The 20,822-nt window shown below is 54.1% G+C and overlaps 1 protein-coding gene across 3 annotated transcripts in view; it reads left to right on the top strand.

Annotated features, from left to right (window-relative positions):
- Window positions 1-20,822, top strand: part of CTBP2 (C-terminal binding protein 2) — a 133,683-nt gene that overhangs the window by 23,551 nt on the left and 89,310 nt on the right. For all 3 annotated transcript variants that reach the window (XM_036222640.1, XM_036222641.1, XM_036222639.1), the window contains one exon: window positions 19,880-19,987. The gene's annotated coding sequence lies outside the window, so the exon portion shown is untranslated. The remainder of the gene's footprint in view (window positions 1-19,879; window positions 19,988-20,822) is intronic.

Below are 20,822 nucleotides of genomic sequence, written 5' to 3'. Positions count from 1 at the left end.
CTCGAGCACGTGCGGGCGGCCGCCGGGGGTCGCCCCACCCTGGCCCCTCCTGCCTATAAATGAGGAAGGCAGTGCGTCTGCGCCCGCCCCGCATCCGCCCGCATCCGCGTGGGAGGAGGAGCTCGCGAGCCAGGCTCCCTTCCCGCCTAGGTCAGTGCACAGTGCGCAGCTGGAGGGAGGGAGCCGCCGTTGCCTAGGAAACAAAGCTGGAGGGCCCGAGTCAGGCCTGTGGACCTCTTGGGGTTCCATGGGTGGATTGGGATGCGAACCCCAGGGAGTGGGGAGGGTCACCTGCGTTTTCAAAAGGAAAAGAATTCAGCTTAGAATGTTTCATAGGAATCTGGGACCTGACGTCATGCCCTGTGTGGGGTTCCTGGGCCCACAGAGGCGGGGAGTGGGGGGGGGGGATCCTGGGTCAGTGGGCTTTTGTGGGAGGCTCTGAGGGGAAGGGAGGCGAGTTCAGGGGTGTTGGTGTCTCCAGGTAGGAGGAAGTGACCCTCCGAACCAGGCCAGGAGGGCGGGTGCCCCTGGCCCTCTGTGCAGGACGCCGTGTAGCTGGGAAAGGGTTCGAGATTCCAAAAACCGCACATAAGATCCTGGGTGACTGACTGTTGTGGGCATGAAGCCCTGGCGGGGGTGTGGATAATGGAGCAGAGGGCAGGGGCGGCCAGGCAGCCGACTGTAAGGCTGGGCTAAGAGGCCTCAGCTGGTGGTGGGTGGGGGGTTCTTGCCTTACCGGGACTCCAGGTAGGGAGGGAGTCCCTCTCTGGTGCTCTAGGCTGATTACCTGAGCACCTGCAGAGGTGGTCCCTGAGGTGCTAGGTGCTTGCTCCACAGAGCTCGAGCTGCTGTGCCACGGTTTTTCGGCCAAGTCTTTTTGGATCTTCTCCCTTGGGAGCTTTGCTGGACCTCACTCACTCACTGAATCTCCAGCAGTGATGGGAACCAGGAGGCTCGTGGGGTCAAGCAGATTCCCCAGCCCCTGCCCGGGCCTACCTGCATCAGCCCTGAGCTCAGAGCTAGAACCGTGCCAACACCCCCTCTGCCCTGGCTAAGGCGGGGGGCAGGAAGCAGAGGGTCCTGAATTCCCCGCGGGGTCCATCCTGAAACTCGGTCCCGTTCCACTGCATCCCCCCTGCCCCGTGGCCTCTGCTGAGGGTCATGCTTCACCGTCAGCTGGGTGCACTTGAGTCGGACACGGTTTGAGTCGGCTTTTGCTCCTGTGGACTCCTGCATGATGCCCAGAGCCTCAGTCTCTCTCCCCATGAGACTGGAGTAATAATAACAGGTCCTTGATGGAGGGCGTGACCGTTAGAATAAAACTAGGTAACAGGGTTTAAGAGTCTGGTCATCGGGGCTCGCCTTGGTCCTTGCACACACACAGCGAGCAGAAAGTGGCCGGAGCTCCATCCAGGACGTGGCTTTTCAATGCTCGCGATTGTTGCTCCTGATACATGCTTTCAAAATCTGATCTGTAGTCTTTTGTTTCTTACTTAACATCATACCCGGTGAAATCTTGAATGTGCCTTTATGTGTCTTTCTTTCTGGAACCAAACTTCGTTGCCGATGCAAAAAACAAAAACAAAAACTCTTAATCTTGGGGCCATGGCCAGGAAGTGACTGCCAGAGGCCGAGTGCTGTTAATCGCGTCTGGGTTTGCGTGTTACGCTCAGGAGAAAAGTACGATGAGAACGAGCCCCTCCCTCGTCCCCACGAGGCTCGCGGTCTGGAGCGATGGTTCGCTTATGTTTTAAGGAGGTTAGCAGGCTTTGCTCTTCTTTGGGGTTGAACAACTCTGAGTTTGTTCATTTTGGTTTATTATCTTGGAGGTAAAGACGCCGTTTTAGAAGACCAGTGCAGTCTTTTCATCGTGATTTAACAGTTCACGCGTGTGTTTGAATGCGATCGGATTACAGCCTCCCAGTAACCACCTCTGTTTTCCGACGTAGAAAACAAGGCTTAGATGACATAATTGCCCCCCGAAGAGATGGCCCTGCTTGCGTGTCCCCAGAGCGTCAGTGTATTTATTTTCCTATCTCCTGGTCCTTGCACGCTTGAGTTTAACTAAGTGGGAGTAAACTCACTGCTGAGATGTAACTCGGGTACCACTCTCATAGTGATGACAGGATTGAGACGCAGATTAGAGGATGGGTACGCAGGTCAGCAGGCTTTGGAGGGGTCTGCGCCCGCCTTGGCCTGAATCCCATCCCCATCCCCTGATACTAACTACCCAGAAGGCTGCACGCAGTGCTGAGGGCCATCCTGAGATGGGTTTAGAGGCAGGAGGCTGCCCTGGGCGAGAATTGGTCCACAGATTTGTGTGTCATCTTTTGTGAGCTCTAACTTAACCTGTACCCATATTTGCACACACCAGACACCTGGTATCGGTGTGCCTGGCAGTTTGAGCAGGATCCGGGGGTCCAGAGTTCTGCTTGCTACTTCACTCACAGTCCAAGGAGCTTTATATAGGAAGCAAGCTCAGAGTCAGGTTCAAATCCTCGGGCCATAGTGGACCTTTTGATCGAGTCATTCGTTGTGATTTTTCTTGTGGTATCTGTCACTTGCTGAAAAGAGTTTGTTTTCTGGGGCTCTCATTCAAAGCATCATTTTGTACCATACCATTAAAATTTTCCAAGTGTTTGCTGATTTGTGTTTATTGAAACTAAATCCATTAGGGTGATGTGAAAATAGCACTCGACTGTTTACCAAATCGGATTCTTGTTTTCGATATTTTAGTGCATCATCTGTTCTCACTTGAACGTCGTGGAATTTGTTGGTAAAGTGTTATGCAGATGAAAACCCATATTTCAGTGAAGATTTTTTTTTTTTAATTCAAATGAGTTTATAAGAATATTATAGTCAAGGTGCTTGATTTGCCATTTGAAGCAGATTCTGTGTGGTTGATAAGTAGAGCGGAGTTTTCCGGTGGGCTGTGATCTTGACCCAGATCCAGGTGCCGAGTCGAGCTGATTGGAAAGCACCCTCTCCCAGCTCTGCCCCTCACCGGCTGGATGGCCTCTGGCAAGTCACCCAGCCCTGGGCTGTGGCTCACTATCTGCGAAGTGGTGATCCTCGTGTTTCTTAAAGGGTTGTTGGAACACTTGAACAAAAGCACCATTATTTCATTGGTTTTCAACATTTTAACATCTCTGAGAATGAGCTGTGTCATAAAATTGATCACAGAGTTGAATCGACAGGTCCTTTTTTTTTTTATTCCTTTATTCCTGGGCCTAAGATGTGATGGCATCGTAGACTTGATAGACAGGAAAGTATTCTGCAGACTTGAACGTTTCAGAGTTGGGCATTCTTCAGTAAAAGGACCATTGCTCGGCCTTTTCAGTTGATGAGTGAAAGTCCAGTTGTGGCCAGACCTCCACTCGAATGCCACAGCTAGCTGTGCGGCAGCAGGGCAGGTTAATAGATGCATTTCTAGAGTTGTTGGCATCTCTTCAGATTTGGGTCAGTGGGCGGATAACCTTGGATTCTTATGTTCGGAGAGAGCCAGAGACCAATGTTGCGTCCAGAATAAGCCTGTCCTGAGATGGAGGCGGAACGTGAGCGTGGCACAGATGACCCTTCCCTGGAGGGGACTGACACCTGGAGTGGCCGCCTGGCCACCTCCCAGGCCTCTCCCGAGGCTCCAGGATGGTTGTTGCCAGTGGAACACTGGTGGGAACAGGTGTCACTTCCTGGCAGACGTAGTTAAGAAACAGGTGTACTTTACGCAGTTTTTCTTTTGACTATCACCTGGATGCAGAAGATCCAGCCTAGGATCCCGGGTCCCTCAGTCGCCCCGTGGAGAGTTGCCCCACCCGCCAGGAGTGCCAGGCTGTCCCTGCGAGCTTTGGGGCTCCTCCCCACAGCCATCTGACTCGGCTCAAGGACACCCCTCCATCCTCCCTCCCTCCTGGCTTCTTCTGCAAGAGTCAGGCCCGGGTCTCGCTCTGGCTCCCTGGTCTCGTTCCCCAAGTGGTCTTTCGCACGCCTGATCTTGTCTTGGCATCTTTTTTGGAGGACCCGGCCTCATATACATTGAATTTTAAATAAAGTACAGTAGAGGGACGGGTCCCGGGCATTTCCTCCAGTTTGGGCGGCAGGCCTACTTCCGGCCCCCCGCTGGTCTACCTGCCTCTAAGGGCTGTGCTGGGCGGCGCCCAGGACCTGCCAGGCCGGGCCGTGCCGGAGAGCTTGGGGGCCGTGAGGCCTGCGGTTCTGTCGCACAGCGCATCGTAAGTGTGCTTTTATCCCGGCCTCCCTGCCGTCTGGGTGAAGGATCAGCGGTGAAAATGGGGGGCGGGGTGCCATGCTGGCCTTCCTGAGTGTCCGCCCGCTGTATCTGACCTGGGAAGTCGCATGCGTTTTCTGTACTTAATACTTTAAAAGCCCCTCGGGCGATAACCACAGGCTGGTAAGAGCAGCCCGCGTGTGACCTGAGCCGGGGACGCTGCTTCAGATGGAGGAGTCCTCCTACCCTCGTAGAACACAGCATGTAGTGACGGCCATGTCTGAGTCGTGTGGCATTTAGCAGCGGGTTTCCCAGGGGTCCGTGGCCACGGGTTTGCTCCTTGGGAGCTGCTCATGGCCAGAAGGCTGCGCTGTCCCTGAAGATGCGTGGAGGGGACGGGCTGGGAACCGCGCGGGCTGCCTGGCTCGCATCCTTCTCGGCTGCTTCAAGGCGCTGGGACCTGCCAGATGCCAACGGCACCGCCCTGGGCTTTTGTCTAAAGGACCGTAGTCCTTTTCCTGTGCAGAGACTTCTCATTTTATCAGTCTGCAGTAACCCAAACAAGGCCAGGGCCTCCTCGGACTCAAATCTCTTCAGGGAAAGAGTGGTCCTTACTTGGACACACGCTGTTCTCACACTTGGGTTTGCAGTGGTGACTCGGCCTGGGGGATCTCGGCAGTTGGGGAAGCAGCACCTGCCTCAGGTGTTTCTGGGGTCCTCATCCCAGAGGCGGGACTTCTGCGGCTCTGAGTGCACGGTTCCCAAGCGGACGACTGGTTCTGCAGTGAGCACACGTCCGGCCACCTCAGGTCTGACGGTGATCGCTTCTCGTTCCCCGAAGGTGACTTGTTTGTGGCTCCTTTAGTTTTCCTCTGAGGTGGACCTTAGGGGCGGTGTCCGGGGAGTCGGGGGTATGAGGTAAGATAAATGCCTGGATCCTGAGCGTTGCCAGTCAGTTTATGTGGGCAGATGCACACACCTGTCTACCCCAGCCCCTGTCAAGATACAGAACGTACTGAATGTAACTCCATAAGATTTCCAGAAAGCCTCCTCTTGGCCCTTTCCGGGGAGCGCCCACTCCTCTCTCCCTGATCACCTTAGACGACCACTGCCCCCCACCCCAACGTGATTAATGTTGCCTGTTCTGGAATTTACCGCTGTTTAACATGTGTATGTATGTACACTGTATAGTATTACATAGGTGTGATTATACCGTCTGTACCCCCCCAAAGCTTTTCGAGTTCAGTACAAAGTTCTTTGTGGTTCTTGACTGTTTCCGTGTGGGTTGGTTGCTTGTTCCTTTTTTCTCAACGTGTAGTGTTGTTCCACTGTGGGAATCTTGTTACCCCAGTGGTTGACCCGCTCACCTGCTCATGGATGCTTGGGCCGTTTCTCACTTTTGGCTATTCTGAATAAAGCTACTGTGGATCATTCTTGTACATGTCTTTTTATGGGCATGTGTTTTCATTTCTCTTGGATAAATTCCTAGACGTGGAATTGCTGAGTCATAGAATTAGGTGTATGTTTAGTTTTATAAAGCAGCTGTAAAATTCTTCACTGCTACCAATCGTGTGGAAGATGGAGCTATTTTAAACCGTGAGACAGAGCGCTGGCTATCCGCCGCAAGGTGGTGCAGTGGGTTGGGAGGGCACCCGCCTCCTCCCTTGGTCCCCCCACGGGTAAGACGCAGAGTTGGCACCATTCGCTCCGCTAGAAGTGGGCCGTGGAGGGCACCCACCCACTCTGGAAAAAGTAGCCAGGCCCTCTTTATGAGACGCAGCCTGCTGCTCTTGGCTTTCCCTGGCTGTTGGATTTTCGGATTATTGCTTTTTCCTGGGCCCTGCCGCTCCTTTCTCCTTCTGCCTCCCCCTCTCAAAATGCCGTGCTGTCCGGCGGTCACGGCCCGTGGTTCCTGCTGTGTCCCTGGTTCTTGTGAACTCTGCGCTCCCTGTTTCCCGTTCGTGGCTGACAGCCGTGTTTGGAGTCCAGCGGTAGGCACGGAGTAGCGTGTGCATTCTCATTAGTGTCTGCGTGAGGGTGCTGGCGGCTCAAGGTGTGTTCCAGATGGCTCCCTGCGAATCAGCCACCCTGTGAGCTGGGCCGTCCTAAAACCCAGCGGTCTGGGGACGCTGGCCTCGCCGGCCACGGGAAGGCTGCTGGCGGCTTCTCCAAGTCTGTGCAGGGCCAGTGCTTTTAGAGAGACGTGGTTTAAATGGCAACTAATGTGTCCTCCTGAGTGGGTTCCATTTTCTTTCTTGATATCCTATCTCTTTTGAGAAAGGACTTGAAGGACTCAAAAAAGTAGGATGCTGTTAGAGGGGAAGAGACTGGGAAAGCCCAGAGGCGATTTTAAAAATGCGAATACAGAAACTGCAAATTTTAGGACAGTGTCTGATAACAAAGATGCCCTAAGTTGGTCCCCCCCTCTGAGTTTAGGGGACAGTGTGTGTGTGTGTCGTTGAGCTGATCATAAAAACAATGCTTCCTTAGGGAGCTGAGTCCTGGGGTAGAGACCTGTGCCCCAACCGAGGTCTAGTAACAGATGTCAGTCCTGGGTTCCCGCCGCTGCTGTTAGTGCCTGAGTCACCGGGAAAAGTCAGAAGGACAATGTTGAGGGACAGGTTAGGGGAAGCCATTCTGTGAGGAACCCTTTTAGGGGTGTCATTTGATTTGGGATGGATTTGAAAGACTCCCGCAATGGGGGCAGTTGATAGCGACCGGTCGAATTGGACGGGGCGCCTTCCGCGTGGCCTCGAGCTCCGTACCGAGTGAGGGGCTGCTTCCCCAGGTGATGGCAGGCGGCTGGCTTGCCCGCATGTCATCACATTGAGGCGGAATACCAAGAGATTGACCGGGAAAACTACGCTCCTCCTCCCTCCCCCCAGAAGGGCTTAGGACAGACAGTCTCTCCGCGCCTTTCTCCTCGTCTCTGCTGGCTGCAGGGTGACTCGGGCTGGCTGCAGGGTGACTCGGGCGTCATTCCAGTACCAAGGGGTCGGTGGTTGGGGAGCGTTCGCATCCCCTCTGGACACTTGGTATGCGACATGCTCGTTAGCAACGCTCAGCCAGCCCGAAGTCATTCGGTCTATTTTCTTTCCGAGCATCCGCCGTTTGCCCGGAGCGGGAGAGGCAGAGGCGGAGCACTTCGCTGGCATCTCGGCGGAGGTGCTGCTCACGTTTGCGTTTCACACAACTGCCACCCAGGACCTTCTTGCTAACGTAACGGAGGCGTGGACCCTACTGTGCGCCCCAGCGTTCCCCAAACGGTCGACGTCGACAAAGGTTTAGATTCCTTAAGTTGAAAAGAAGAGGGCCGGACTGCGAGGGTTATCTGCATCTCCTCCAGCGTTTCAGAAGAGAGATATATCTGTGCTCTGGGTTTAAATATAGCACGGTGTTTGCTACTGAGTTGGAGAATAAGCATTTGAATATGTAGGCCATGGACTGAGGAGAATGAGTTGGGAGTTTTCCTTGCATCTGATTAGCACTGCCTTACAATTGGGCCGTTGATGCCGTGCCAAAATTGGGTTGCGTAGTGTTCAGAAAGGTATCTGGGAGGGAAACTACAGGAATCCTAAGAGGGCACCTTTGCCCCCTTAAGGATTTATGGGTGTGACTTGGTGTCGGGCCCTGTGGTTCGCAGCCAGCCGCGGTGGCAGAGGGGCCGGGTGCCCGGTGCTGCGCCCCTGAACAAATCCATCACACGATCCACCCGGAGGACGGGGAGAGGGGCCGTACTTACTTAATCAGGATAAATGCCAGCGGTGTATTTTAATAGGTTCTTGGTTCAGAATGCACTGTTTGGAATTGCATATTTAAAAGGAATCTGCCGTCCCCTTTTGAAGGTATGTGACATTTTACAGATCTGTAGCAGGAGATAGGTCTGACAGCTTCGAATTATATTTGAAAGAGTTTTTCTTTTAAGAAAGAAAATGATTATTTCTATTTTAAATGTCATCGCAATGACATAAACATGTTTAATCAAGTTATATATTTAATTTATGTGGAATGTAATTTTTATCCCTGTGGAAGAGTCACTGGTTATTTCCTTAGCAGCCTTGAAGCTGGGCCATGTTGGTGATTTGAAAGCGGTTCAGCTTTTCTGAGTAAATGGCTATTTAGGGGTTTATAGAATGTGAAAAAATAGTATTATTATTGAAATATGTTTTTGTCTGTACATTTTTACCTAATGGCACATTTTGGGGGGAGAGAGGTACTTTCATTATTGTCACTGGGAGACATTAACGATAAACTCTTATCGAAAAAAGTGTAACCCCTGAAGACAATAAAAGCAGAAATAGCAGTGATGCTGCTGTAATTTTCTTTCAGATTCTTTGAATCAGCAGGGAGTTGCGGAGAGAGCTGGGGGGGAGCTGAGCAGGGGGGAGCGAGCCAACTCTCCTTAAAAGGGAGGCAGCGGATCTTGGAGGACAGACGCAGAAGGCCACGGAAAACCTTCCGCTTGACATGGCGTGGTTAAGTTTTGGCACAGACGGCTTTTGTGGCATGTGAGGCACCAGCAGGGTCCCCAGGCTGCTGCCGGACAAGCAGGACCATAGCCGTGGGTCAGCTCGGGCAGGAGGCTCGCCTGACCCTGGTGATGTGCTAGGACACTCCAGCTCCAGAACTTTCTCCGAGGGAGCTGGGCGCTGGAAGGTGGCCAGCCCAGCGCACAGCCGAGTGTGTGAGCCCAGGACGGTTTTGGCCCGATCCAGCCCGCTGCCTGTGGTTTCGATTTCGCGGGGCCGGGTCAGGGAGTCCTGGAGTGGGGCCCGGCGGCTGGTTTTCTCTCTCTCCCCCCAGGCCAGCTCCGGGAGGAAAGGTGCCCTCTGTCAGACACACCCTGGGGAGCCTCTGGCGTCCGGGCAGCAGCTGGGGGAGAGGGAGGGACCGGGCGTCTTTGCTGAGCCCAGTGGATGGAGGTCAGGGTTCAGAAGCCGTGAGCTCTGGCTCTGCAGAGGCGGGCGGGCGGGCTCCTGGGCTTCCGGCGGCCAGAGGAAGGGATCCCACGGTGTGTCCTCAGGGCCAGCACCTCGCGGCTCCTGCTGGTAAACACCAGTCCACTAAAGGTAGGAATTGCCCTGTTTATTGTCCAACACTAGTCAAACTCAACGGAGACACCAGGCGAAGGGGGGTGGGCAAACCTACCTGTTATTTTTGTAATTAAATTTTGTTATTTTGACTGGAATCACAGAATCATCTTGTAGTCGAAAGGAAAGTAATAAATATTCTTTACCAAGTCCTCTTCCATGGTAACATTTTGCAAAATGATAGTAACAATAACACAGGCAGGAAGTTGACGTCGATACAACCCACAGGTATTGTTCAGATTTCCCCGACGTTCCGTGTATTCGTTTGGGTGTGTAATTACTTCCATGCCATTGTATCGCGTGTGCAGGTTCCAGAATGCACCGCCAAGGTCACGATACAACAGTCCGTCACCCAAAGGATCGCCCACTGTCATCTGGAGCCACATTCGCTTCAGGTGGCCGAGACAGTTCTCAGCCAATATACATGGTTGTACATGGGGCTGGCCAGGTTCCCAGACCCAGCTTGCTCAGAGAAAGTTCCAGAGTCAGGGTGTCCTGCCCCCTTCCCAGTCCCGAACCCTGACAAACACCAATATGTCCCTCTCTCTATAATTTTATTAAGGCCCTTATATAAATGGAATCAGATAGCATATAGCCTTCTGGGATTGAGATTTTTACTCAGCACAATTCCCTTTGAGATTCGTTCAAGTCGATGCATGTATCACTAGTTTGTGCCTTTTTAATGGTGAGGAATAGTACTTCCTCCTAAAGATTTTGGACGCAGTTTGGACGAGAACACTGGGTGAGAGGAAACCCATGGTGGAGACCCAAGGGTTGCAAAATGCTCAGAGAAACGATGCCTCTCTGGCCTCCACATAGCTCGCCCCGTTTTCTCAGCATCCATCCGGGGGTGATGTTTGGGGTTGCTTGTTGCTGCGTGGGCTTGCCCGGTTTGGGAAGGGCCCTTCACCTTGCGAGTTTTGTTCACCTGGGTCGTGTGATTTTGCACAGTGCACACTGACTGAAATATGTGAAGAAACAGAACCTGGGAGGAAGGATTATTGAACGTCGATGTTTTATTAGCAGTGACGCTCTGCTCATAACACAGGTCTGATTCACAAGGGAAGTGCAGGCTGCGTTGGCATGACTCCTCTCGGAATGAGCCCCGGGCACCTAGGGCTCTGGCCTGCTTTCCTGAGGACTGAAAGCACAAGTCCAGAGAATAGAATTTCCTCCAGAGAGCACATTTGCACTGTGTTTGGAGCGTGCGTGCATGTGTGTTTACGCATTCATCTTATGAGTGAGGGCAGCGTTTGTGAGTTACTGTCCCTGGGAACATTCATGCTAAGAGCCCGTCTGTGCCTTGGAAATTAACGAAATGCAGCCGCACTTGGGAACGCGTGGAGGTTGGTGCAGGGTCTCGGGGTTACGTACTTCATGCCCGTGGGTCAGTAGACAGCGTCGGCATGCCCTGTAGGGGCCTGGTCTGCTGGGACCTGGGAGGTGCCCCGCCTGTAAACGCCACCTGGTGCTCGCGGTGGTTCACAGAGCTGGGCGGGCCGTGGGCTGGGCTGGCGGCTGGCTTGTCTCTCCTCGTCCTGGATTTCTCAGGGCAGGGTTGGGGGTGTTGCAGTGTCTGTCGCCTGTACTGTCGGAACCAAGTGGTCTGAACTCTGTTCGGGCGTGAAGGGGCTGTCCTAACGCGGATCTCGGCTGGCGGGGGCTTCACACCACTGTCAGGGTTTCTGACGTCGTGTTGGGGTGGGGAGTGGATAGGACTGAGGCAAGACACCTGTGACCATTGTCTCTGGGTGACCCTGGCCTTGGCCTCCCCGTTCCTGGATGAGATGCTCTCTGCGTCTCATCCGGCTCTGGGAGTTGTTCTTAAAGTGCGTTGCCCCTGGAAGACGTATACGTTGGACCTGTGAATTGACCTTCAGCTGGACCGTGGGTGCTTTGCTCACATTTTCCCCTGCTGCCTCACGTGCCGTCCTCCGGAACGTTCCTAGCCCTGTAAAATAGATGTAAAAAGTCGTCCCTGGGTTGCTGGTACAGCTGCAGCTCCCTCTGATGGCAGTGATGTCCTTCATTTGGAACGCAAATCTCTCCCAAACCTTGAGATTTGGGTTCGTAATTTACTTTGCCATAGAACGGACCCTAGTTTCCTTCAGGGCTTCCTCCCGCCAGGCCCCCGGGTTCTCGAATCCACAAACACGCTCGTGAAATGATGGGAGCTGTTGGGCGCATCTGGCTGCTGCAATTCCCACCGCGGCCTCGCGGAGGCCACGCCGATGGTCACGCACACTCTGGTGAGGAAGCGAAACCGGGGACCAGGGGACTTTTTACTAGGGCCACTCACAGCCTCGTCCGCCCTAGCTCCACGTTCCCGGGGCGGTGCCCACCTGAGCCGTCACGAGATGGGCAGTGCAGGGTCTTCGGCAGCACGTGGCGGCTTGGAGCGGGGACGCGGCGAGGGCCTGGGGGGCTGTGACCGGCCGTGTGAGTCCCGCTCCGTGTCACCGCCCCGCCTCACACTCTGCGTGTCCCTCTGGGTCATACTGTTGATGCCCAGACTTGGTTGCTCTTCCCGTGCGTCATTTTTCAGGGCTTGCCGACTGGCCGGTTGATCCCAAAGTCATAGTCCTCTTTTTTTTTCTCTCTCCTTTTCTTTTCTTTTTTCTTTTTTCTTTTTTCTTTTTTCTCTTCTCTTCTCTTCTCTTCTCTTCTCTTCTCTTCTCTTCTCTTCTCTTCTCTTCTCTTCTCTTCTCTTCTCTTCTCTCCTTTCCTTCCTTCCTTCCTTCCTTTTCTTTTTAATGCCGTTTCCTGTTCTTCTGCAGTCTAATCTATGGAAAAGAACTTGGCCGGAGCCTGTCGAGAAGTCCGCAGAGCCTTGGCCCAGAGCGTTGCAGGACCCTAACTCTCCTCAGCCGCCAGGGGAGATGGGGTCTGAGCTCCCCACTGCATTGGTGGGGAGCCCCCTTCCCCCCCATTCTCTCAGGTTGACTGGAGCACTGGAATTCAGACTTACACACTGGAATCCCCAAGAGGGACACCCTTTTGAGTTTTGAACTTGAATGAGAATGGAGGGGTTTACCTTACTTCCATCAGAACCCACCCTGGTAGCGCAGCCATGACTTTAGAGACTGCTGAGGCTGGGAGCCAAGGCCAAGGCCAAGGCTGTGCAGGAGCCTCTCAAGCTCTGTGTGGCCAGCTCAGCAGCCTCCCTCATGTGGGAGCCCCCCAGTGTTTCGACTACATCTTCCAGATTGTAGGGAATCTGCCCTTTGCAGAAAATGGAGAAATAATAGGAAAGTATGAAGAAAATTAAACGAAAATTGATTTTTGTGGTCTGAAAGTCTTACCTTTTAAAAATCGCCTTTAATCTTAGCATGAGAAATAGCTCGTTTTAAGACTAGATGTGTATTTCTGCCTCATGCATATACGTATATACTAAAAAATGAAATTCACTGTTTAAAGACTATTTTAAAATTTATGTACGATTTGAATTCTGTGTTTTGTGTTTGCTTTTCTATTTAACCTCTGTTTTTCCTGTTAAATGTGTCTGAATTTTAAAAACCTATTGATAAAAGTATCGTAATACATGATAACATGGTAGCTACAGGTCTCTCTAGGCTGTCAGGAGAGGCAGTTATCCAAGTACTTTCTTTCTATTTGGCATCTTAGATGGTTCCTTATGTTTATGTAAATATTGACCACTGATTTCTCCCTGGGGGTAGGATGGGGTGGGGGGTGGAATCTTCAGGAGCCCGAGAGGGAGTGTGCCCCCTCGCGCCCCGCCACAGGGGGTGGGGGTGTTTGTCTCACCGACTCTGCAGTGTTCTGCTCTGTCATTAGCGGGGTTTATTTTAAAGACGGTCACCACATAGGTGTTAGGTCGCTGCACTGAGCAGCGGGAGGCCCCCTGCTTACCGGCCGACCCCCATGCCCCTTGCACACAGGGTGTCTGTGGGGTGCCTGGTGAGAAGGCGCTTAGAGATCACCTCTCCCTCGCCCGCCTCTCCACCAGAGAGGACGCCTGGGCCACAGACCCGTTCCAGGGGCATTGGTCAGTGGTCATCGCTAGCCGGCCTCTGTTCTCAGCGCCCGTCTCCCCTTCCACACCTTCTGGCAGGTTCCATATGCCTCGGCAGCTGGCTTCCTCGTTCACTTACTGTTCGAAGTGTCTGATTTGTGATGTGGGTTGACACCTGTTCCTCACGTCTGTTTCAGGGCCCGTACGTGGGGCCGAGACTCCAGCCGCCAGGCTTCCCTTGGGGCCGAACCGATTTTCAGGGGGTCCTGACTCCTCTGGTCTCTTCAGAGTTAACGGGGCCTTCATGGCTCGTGTGACTCTTCCTGCAGACACGCGGGGACCCAGCCAGGCTCCGAGCCGAGGGTCACACTGCTCAGACCAGCTGCCTGCACTCCCACGGCCAGCTGGGCAGTCCGGGGTGTGGGAACACAGCTCGAATCCACAAAACGACGTGCGCATGGGTTGCTGCTCATGGAACTTCTCTTTTTTCTTTTTTTCAAGAGTCGGCCTGTCTCAGGCCTGATCAGCAGCACCATTTACTGATTTGCTTTCTATGTTTATTTTTTCCAGTTGTTTCCAGGGCTCCCCTTTCCCCCCACCCCCCAAATCTGGCATCCTCATGCCCTTAACTGTTTCTCCATCGCCGGAGACCCTCAGAATGGAGCGTTTCCCCCGGTGGATGGACGCAGCGAACGCCACCAGGCTGAGCTGCCACCAGGCCGAGCTGCTCCTGGTCCCCCTGCTCGTTCCCCCTGCTCGTCTTGCACCCCTTGGCTCTGTAGGGCACAAAAGCAGAAAGCCGAGTGCTGGAGCCGGGGAACGGACAAATTAATTGACTACATCTGAGACAACACAGAAAATATCCTATTTTGTTTTTCTTACGAAAATGGCAGCGCTCCAAGACTTCCCTTCGGGTTTTCCACTGGCCGTCCTTGCATTTGAAGACGAGAGTTCTGAAATCTTGGCTGTTGGGTCTTTTCACATTCTTAAAACCTAAAACCAGCTGAACGTAGTTAATATTACAAAATTTCCATAAACATTCCCTCTACAAAGACTGTATGTACAGTTTCTGTCCGGAGGGCATTTTTTCTTATTGATGTCGAAACTTTGGACGTGGGGGTTACGGGGGGTCATAATGAAGTGCGGATTGGACCTCACGTGCCTCGATGCCCACGTGGGCCGTGGGGGGCATGGAAAGAATTAGCTTTCCCCCGTGTAAAGGATAGCTATCTCGAAGCTCATTAGTATGGCTTGTTTATTCTTGGGCAGTGGTAAGTGGAATTGAATCACGGGAAGGAGTCACCTGGCAAGAGCCAGGTGGAGGTATCTCGGGCCACCCCGTGTTCATTCCGTCCTGTCCAGAGCCCAGAGGACGTTCTGCTCTTCAGCAGATGTGAGCTTGGTTTTTGCCACGTGACAAGCAAACCAGAATTCCAGCCCGCTTCAGGCCTTTCTGGGGGTGAGTTAATAATTACAGGCTGGGCAGGCGCATAAGTAACGTGGGACGGAGTAGAGCGACTTGGGCTCGTGAGGTCGCAGTGTCAGCCAGGGGTCCCGGCTAGAGGGCCGACGGCGCATGTGGCCCAGTGTGCCGAGTGCTGGGACGGGTGGGGAGAGGCCCCGTCTCAGCGGCCGTCAGCCCCTCGCATCCCCCGTCCCCCTCAGGGGTGCCCCCAGCAGCCCCCTACGCGGGCAGCCCGCGCACCGTGTGCCAGTCTGCCGGTGGCACCCCCGATGCCACGCCATTGCTGTCGGGGGCCGTGTGGCATTGCGCGTCTCCATGGGGACTCTGGAGGGTGGGGGGCAGGCGAGAGGTGGGAGTGGGGTGTCACCCAAGGATGGCCAGGGTGTGCGCGCCCCAGGGGCTGATGGCAGTGGGGGCGGGGGACGCACAGGGAGCCCGGCGCCCTTCCCGCATCGTTCTGGACCAGGGGCCTAGGCTGCCCACAGTGCCCCACGGACGGCACTCCTGCCGTGTGCCCGTGAGTGATGCTGCCCATGCTCTCCCCGTCCATCTGGCCCGGGGGAGTTTCCGGCACAGGCAGGTCTGTTGTAGGGGGCAGGCATTTGGTTTCTGTAAACTTCTGGGTTCCACATCTGCTTGAGGCTCTTTACCCACCCTCCACCCTTGAACTTGAGGTAGTTGTGAGGACCTGCTGTGGATCCGTGGGAAAACCCCCGGCACCCACTTCCCGCGCCCTCACATCCCCGCCGTGGCCCTGTCACTCAGGGTCACTCACCTCGCACAGACCAACACCCCAAAGCCGTGCTGGGGGGCTGTGTCTGCGGCAGGAGGAGTTAACAGATGGAAATAGGGCTTGCCTGGGGACAGAGGCCGGCGCCTGCAGGCCGCAGCCAAGGCTCCCTGGAGGCCTCTGCCAGGCGGGGTCCGCTAACCGGAGCTCAGCTCTGTGTGGCTGGGCCGCCCTGGCCGGAGGCGGGGGGGGGGGGGCAGTGGGTGCCCTGAGGGGGGCCCTCGCAGCTGTGGAAGGGTGGGCACTTCCTGGCGTGCCGGCATGTCGTGCTGGCATGGCTCTGTTGTGAATGTGGTGAGGACAGGCACCTCTCGAGCCGGTGACATCCGTGCCAAGGGAACACTTAACAGGGGAGAGGCTGATTCCGGTTGGTTCAGAGCCTTTGTTTCTTTCCTGAGCACCGCCTGGCAGGGCCTCTTCACTGGGACCAGGACCTTCGGGTGGGGCGGGGCGGGGTGGGGGGAGCGCGGGCCTCTGCTCAGGGACCCGTCGGGGGTATCGGGCCCTCGTGCTGCGTACGCACCGCCTGTCTCAGGATTGGGGCAGGGATGGGTTTCGTTCTTAGAAGATGCTGACGAGGACACCCTCGTCCTGGAGTCGAGTGTCGCGTCTGCCGATGACGGGCGTTTCCCGGGTGCCTGCCGTCCGCCGCCCTTCCGCGTCTTTTTCAAAGGGTCCGGTGGGTGCCGACTCCTCCATCGCAGACCGGACGGGGTCCCAGGACGTGCGGTTCCTCACAGCTGCGTGCTCGCTCCCTGTCCCCGGCTGTCGCCTAACGGAGGGCTCGTGCAGTTCCCGTTCGGGCTTGCACAGTAAACGTTAGCGGGGCCCCCTGGATCCCCGAAGAGCGTGGTGTGAGGAAGGCAAGACCCGTGGAAGCCGCGAGCAGCCTGGGCCACCTCCACCCACGTCCACTGGAGGCCCTTTCTCCTGAGGAAGACCCAGGCCATCCCGGAGGAGGTGGGGGGCGGTGCTCCACTCAGGAGCAGTGGGGGCGGCGTTCCCCACTGCCCACGGCAGGGCAGGATGTGGCGTTTTAAAGCCTCGATGACCCCAATGTGGAGGAAGTGGGAGGGAGTGGGCGCCGTGTCACACGAATGACGCGGGGGGCTGGGGCAGCGGGGCAGCCCCGGCTGGCCGCCTCTGCCCTCCCCTCGCTTGGCGGTTGGGGGGGTTGGGGGCCTTCAGCGGCGCGCAGGGCATGGGCGCAGTTTCGGGAGACAGACGGAGCTCGGGCGCGGGCAGGGCTGGTCCTCCGGGAGTGCACCCGCCGACTTCGTATAAGAAGAAAGTGGAAATCCAGGCGGAGGGTGCCCTGCCAGGCAGTGTGCCCCGAATTGTTTGTTTCTTCTGTGTCGGAGCCCCGGAACCACAGCCTGGCTCGGGCTCCCTCAGGCTCTGGGGGCTGCTCGCGCCCCTCCTGTGCGTGCGTGTGGTGGCGGGGGGTGGGGGGTGGGGTTGCGTACCCTTCATTGTCATCACCTGTGGATGGAACACCGTTGCCGAGTAATGTTTGCTAGATTCACCCAGGTCGATGGGACAGTCCCGAAATAGCCCTTCTCCCCGGGCGGAAACGGCCAGGCGAGCGTGGCGCGGACTGGTCTGCCCGCTGCGGCCGCCGGCTCAGGGGAGCAGCCCGCTCGGGCTCCTGTGCTCGCTGGCGGAGGAGCAGTGGTGACTTGAATCAGCAGAGTCCTTTCTCTGTCTTGCTGTATCCTCCTGGACGTCCTCAGAGAAATCCCGCCCAGAGAGTGTCCCCTCGCGAATCTGCAGGACGTGGCTCCACACCGAGAGCCCTCCCGTGGCTGTTCTGTACCTCTGGTCCTTAAGAACGACTCTGGGCCCTCCGGTAGCCGCGGGCGCTCGTTGCAATGACCCCGGCAGGCTTCCAGGCCTTTCCGTGTTCTCGATTCAGTAAACAAGCTGTCGGTGTTCACCTGCGCAGTCTGTCTCGAATTTCTGTCTTGAAAATCCACAAAATGGCACCTCCTCTGTGAAGCCTTCTAGTCAAGCAGAGTTGTCTGTTTCCTATTTAATTAATTTTATTAGGAAACATCTCAAAGTAAGAGTCTGTACCCACCGATAAGATGAGGAGGGTTTTGCAATGTTACGTTTTGTCTTCAGACCTTTGTTTAAAATGATAACTAATGTTACCAACATTCCAAATATCTAAAGTATATGTAAAATTTCCTTGTATAGTTGGAAGTTCGTTGTTTACATATATGTGTGTCCATAAATGTTTGCAAAGCATTAGAAATAGAAGGGGAAAGGAAGCCCAAGGCATGCTAGGACAAGCCATCTTAGTCAGAGATGTAAATTCCATTATTCGATTAGTTAAATATTTGGTTTCCTACCTCGTTCCAGATGTGGAGCCATCCGGAGATGAATAAAGTGTGATCAGGAGGCTGGACTGTCTCTGCCGCCCCTCTCCCTCGAATTGGAAAATCGGGGGTGTAAACGGTGGTCCGCGGGCGCAGTTGGGAGCCAGTTACTTCTTGGCCTTGGGTAAACGGTAACTGACTCTAGAGGCCACCCTCGCGAGCAGGTCTTCAAACCATGCCTGGCCCCGGCTCTAGTGCAGACGCAGAGGTTGTTTGGTGTCAGAGCACGCGGACGCTCTGTTTCGTGACGTTGTGTAGAGAGGACCCGAAAAGTGTCAGGGGGTGCCCCTCCGACTGGCCACGTAATCGGCAGGATACGTCACCGGGATGGACCCCGAGAGGTTACGTTGTTCTCACCCGTTTCCTGTTTGCCCCACGAACACTCGCCAGCAGCGTTTGTGGCCGTAGCAGTCACCCCGATAACTCGCGATCGCAGCCCTGACCTGACCCCCACAGTTGGCCACAGGCACCTTGCTTTTAATTATTTTTGACATCGCTCTAGTATATCGATAGTCTTTAGAAACAAATGACATCCTATTTATAGCGTTCTGGTTTTAGTAGTGGTATTTCCATTTACAAAATACAGTAATTCTCAATTGCTGAAAGCGTCACATCTTAGAAAACCTAGCTTTCCTACCCGTGACGTTAACATTTTTCTCGAACAGTCAGCCAAAGATTCATTTGATGAATCCGGTTTATGTATGCATTTCTGTTACATTAGGAGAAAAGACAAGTTCTGTTTAGAAATAACCCTGAGAACAGTTTTTATATTTTATTTCCCCACTGAAAACCAGTCAGATTCGCTTCGGCCTCAAAGAGCATGTTTATGTAAAATTAACACTGGCAGTGAACTGTACTTTTTTTTTTTTTTTCCAAACGGGAAGTGGATTAAAAAAGGAGAAACTGTATTAAGAAACTCCAGCTTCCTAAGATTTGAACGGTTTGAAAAGTAGAGTACAGTCGAGAAGCTCTGGTTAGTCATTTCATACATCTGACAACTATTAATCAGCCACCTGAACCCTGACTGGTCGCAAGACGGGCCGGGAATGGCCGTCCGTTCATTGCCGTGAGCCATACCTCTCCTTTCTCACGGGCCGGAGGAAGGTTACCTCTCAACCTGGACACTCCATCTGTTGAAATTCCATCTGTTCTTACGGGAAAGCCACAGAAAAGACACCTGCTCGTGCCCGCTGCCCAGGTGTGCGCCTTTTCCGTCAGCCACGGGAGTCGCTGCCCCGCCCGTCCCCTGCCGCGCGGGAAGTGGTTCCGCTGGCGCGAACGGCAGGTGCCCTGTGTTTGCTGGGCGTTCCGGGGGTCGGCAAATAAACGCGCACGCCGCTTAACGCATTGCCTCTTTCCCCGTCGCATTCGCCGAGAAAGTGCAGTTTTATCGAACATTAGGATTGAATTCTTAACTGAGTAATCAATTTCAGCAGTAAGTTAAAATGCCTTCCGTTAATGGACAACTGCGACCGTTAATCAGAGTCACGGTGGATTAACAGTTGTCTGCGTCCGTGCTAATAGCACTTACCCACCGCGCGCGTAGGAGCTGCATGTCACAGTTCCATGTTTCTCAAACAGTTGGTGATAACTTTTTGCTTGGGGGGGGGGGGGGTATTGATTGTTTGGAGCCCTTGCCGGCTACTTGGAGACCAGAAGAAAGCTGCATGACATTTCCACGGCGACGACACGGTGTCCCCGTCTGGTTTCGCACACTCGGCTTCGTGTCAGAATGGATGGAAAGCGTTCGTTCGTTCCGGTGCTCTACTGTTTAATTCGATCTGGTGTGTGACTAAAGCAAGACAAATAGTATTTTTAATGAAACCATTTAATAACCTCTGGTAGCGTAGAGTCGAAGGCATTGGAAAAATGCAATTAAAGGATGGCTGGGTGTAAACAACAACAACAACAAATCGCTGCAGTCACTTCACTGACCCAATTCATTTTACTTTCAGGGTTTCATCGCCTTAAATGGTTTTGAGCCAGTGAAGCTGGATTCCCTTAAAAAGACAGACGGACAGCGCGTCGTGTGAACTGTAGAGTTTGCGGACAGATCTATATCGGTGAGTTATCGTGAAATACCTCCAGGTAAAAGTTCAGATTTTCTAAAATCCCCTTCGGAATGTGTTTTCAATTAGTCGATGGCGATGGATTGCTGGCAGCCTCTGGATGTTTCGTTGGAATGTCTAATAGCAGGATCATATTGATCGTCTTTCAATTAATTGCATCTGGTATTTTCATTTATCAAAAGCAAAATACATGTAATTAACTCTGAAGCAATACAGTTCAGTGTGAAGTGGCTGCTGCTGCTGCCGCTGCCGCTTCCATAAAGATAAGTCACGCACGTCGGAATGGAAGCCGTCTTAGGGCTTCTCGGCGTGTTAATTACAAAGAATAAAAATGAGTTAGGGAGGTAGTCTCGCGTCGCCCCCAAGTCGCTCGAGCGGAGCGGGGGGCGGACGTCTGCGGAAGGAGAGCCGCTCGCCGACGTCGGCGCATCCGTAGCGAGCGTGGGTGTCTGGGGCCGCCGGCCTCCAGGACGTCGCGAGCACATCCCGATGTCTTTCTGTGGACCCGATGGAGAGTGTGGGCACGCCTTGGGGTCCGTCCGTGCTCGTGTGGAGTGAGGTGGAGGAATACCGATCGGTGTAGTCCCGCGCGCCACTGGAGCCGGGCTCGGGGCGGTCCCGAGTTTATTTTCAGCATTCCTTTAGCCATTTTTCGCAAGACTTGATCTTCCTCAAAGTTTCCAAGTGGCGACTTTTCAGAAGTGATCGATTTTTGTTCTGCTTAAAAAAGAATGTTTTCTCCTTGAGCTACCGGCATCATTTCAGAGCAAGAAAAAAGCGCGCACGAGCACATTTTCTCAGTGTCTTTTCTGTTAAACTCCCCCTACGA

This window comes from Rousettus aegyptiacus, unplaced genomic scaffold, assembly GCF_014176215.1.
Source record: "Rousettus aegyptiacus isolate mRouAeg1 unplaced genomic scaffold, mRouAeg1.p scaffold_m13_p_6, whole genome shotgun sequence".
Taxonomy (NCBI): Eukaryota; Metazoa; Chordata; class Mammalia; order Chiroptera; family Pteropodidae; genus Rousettus; species Rousettus aegyptiacus.
The sequence above is the reverse complement of the archived record's forward strand: the minus strand, read 5'-3'. Positions and strand labels throughout refer to the sequence as shown.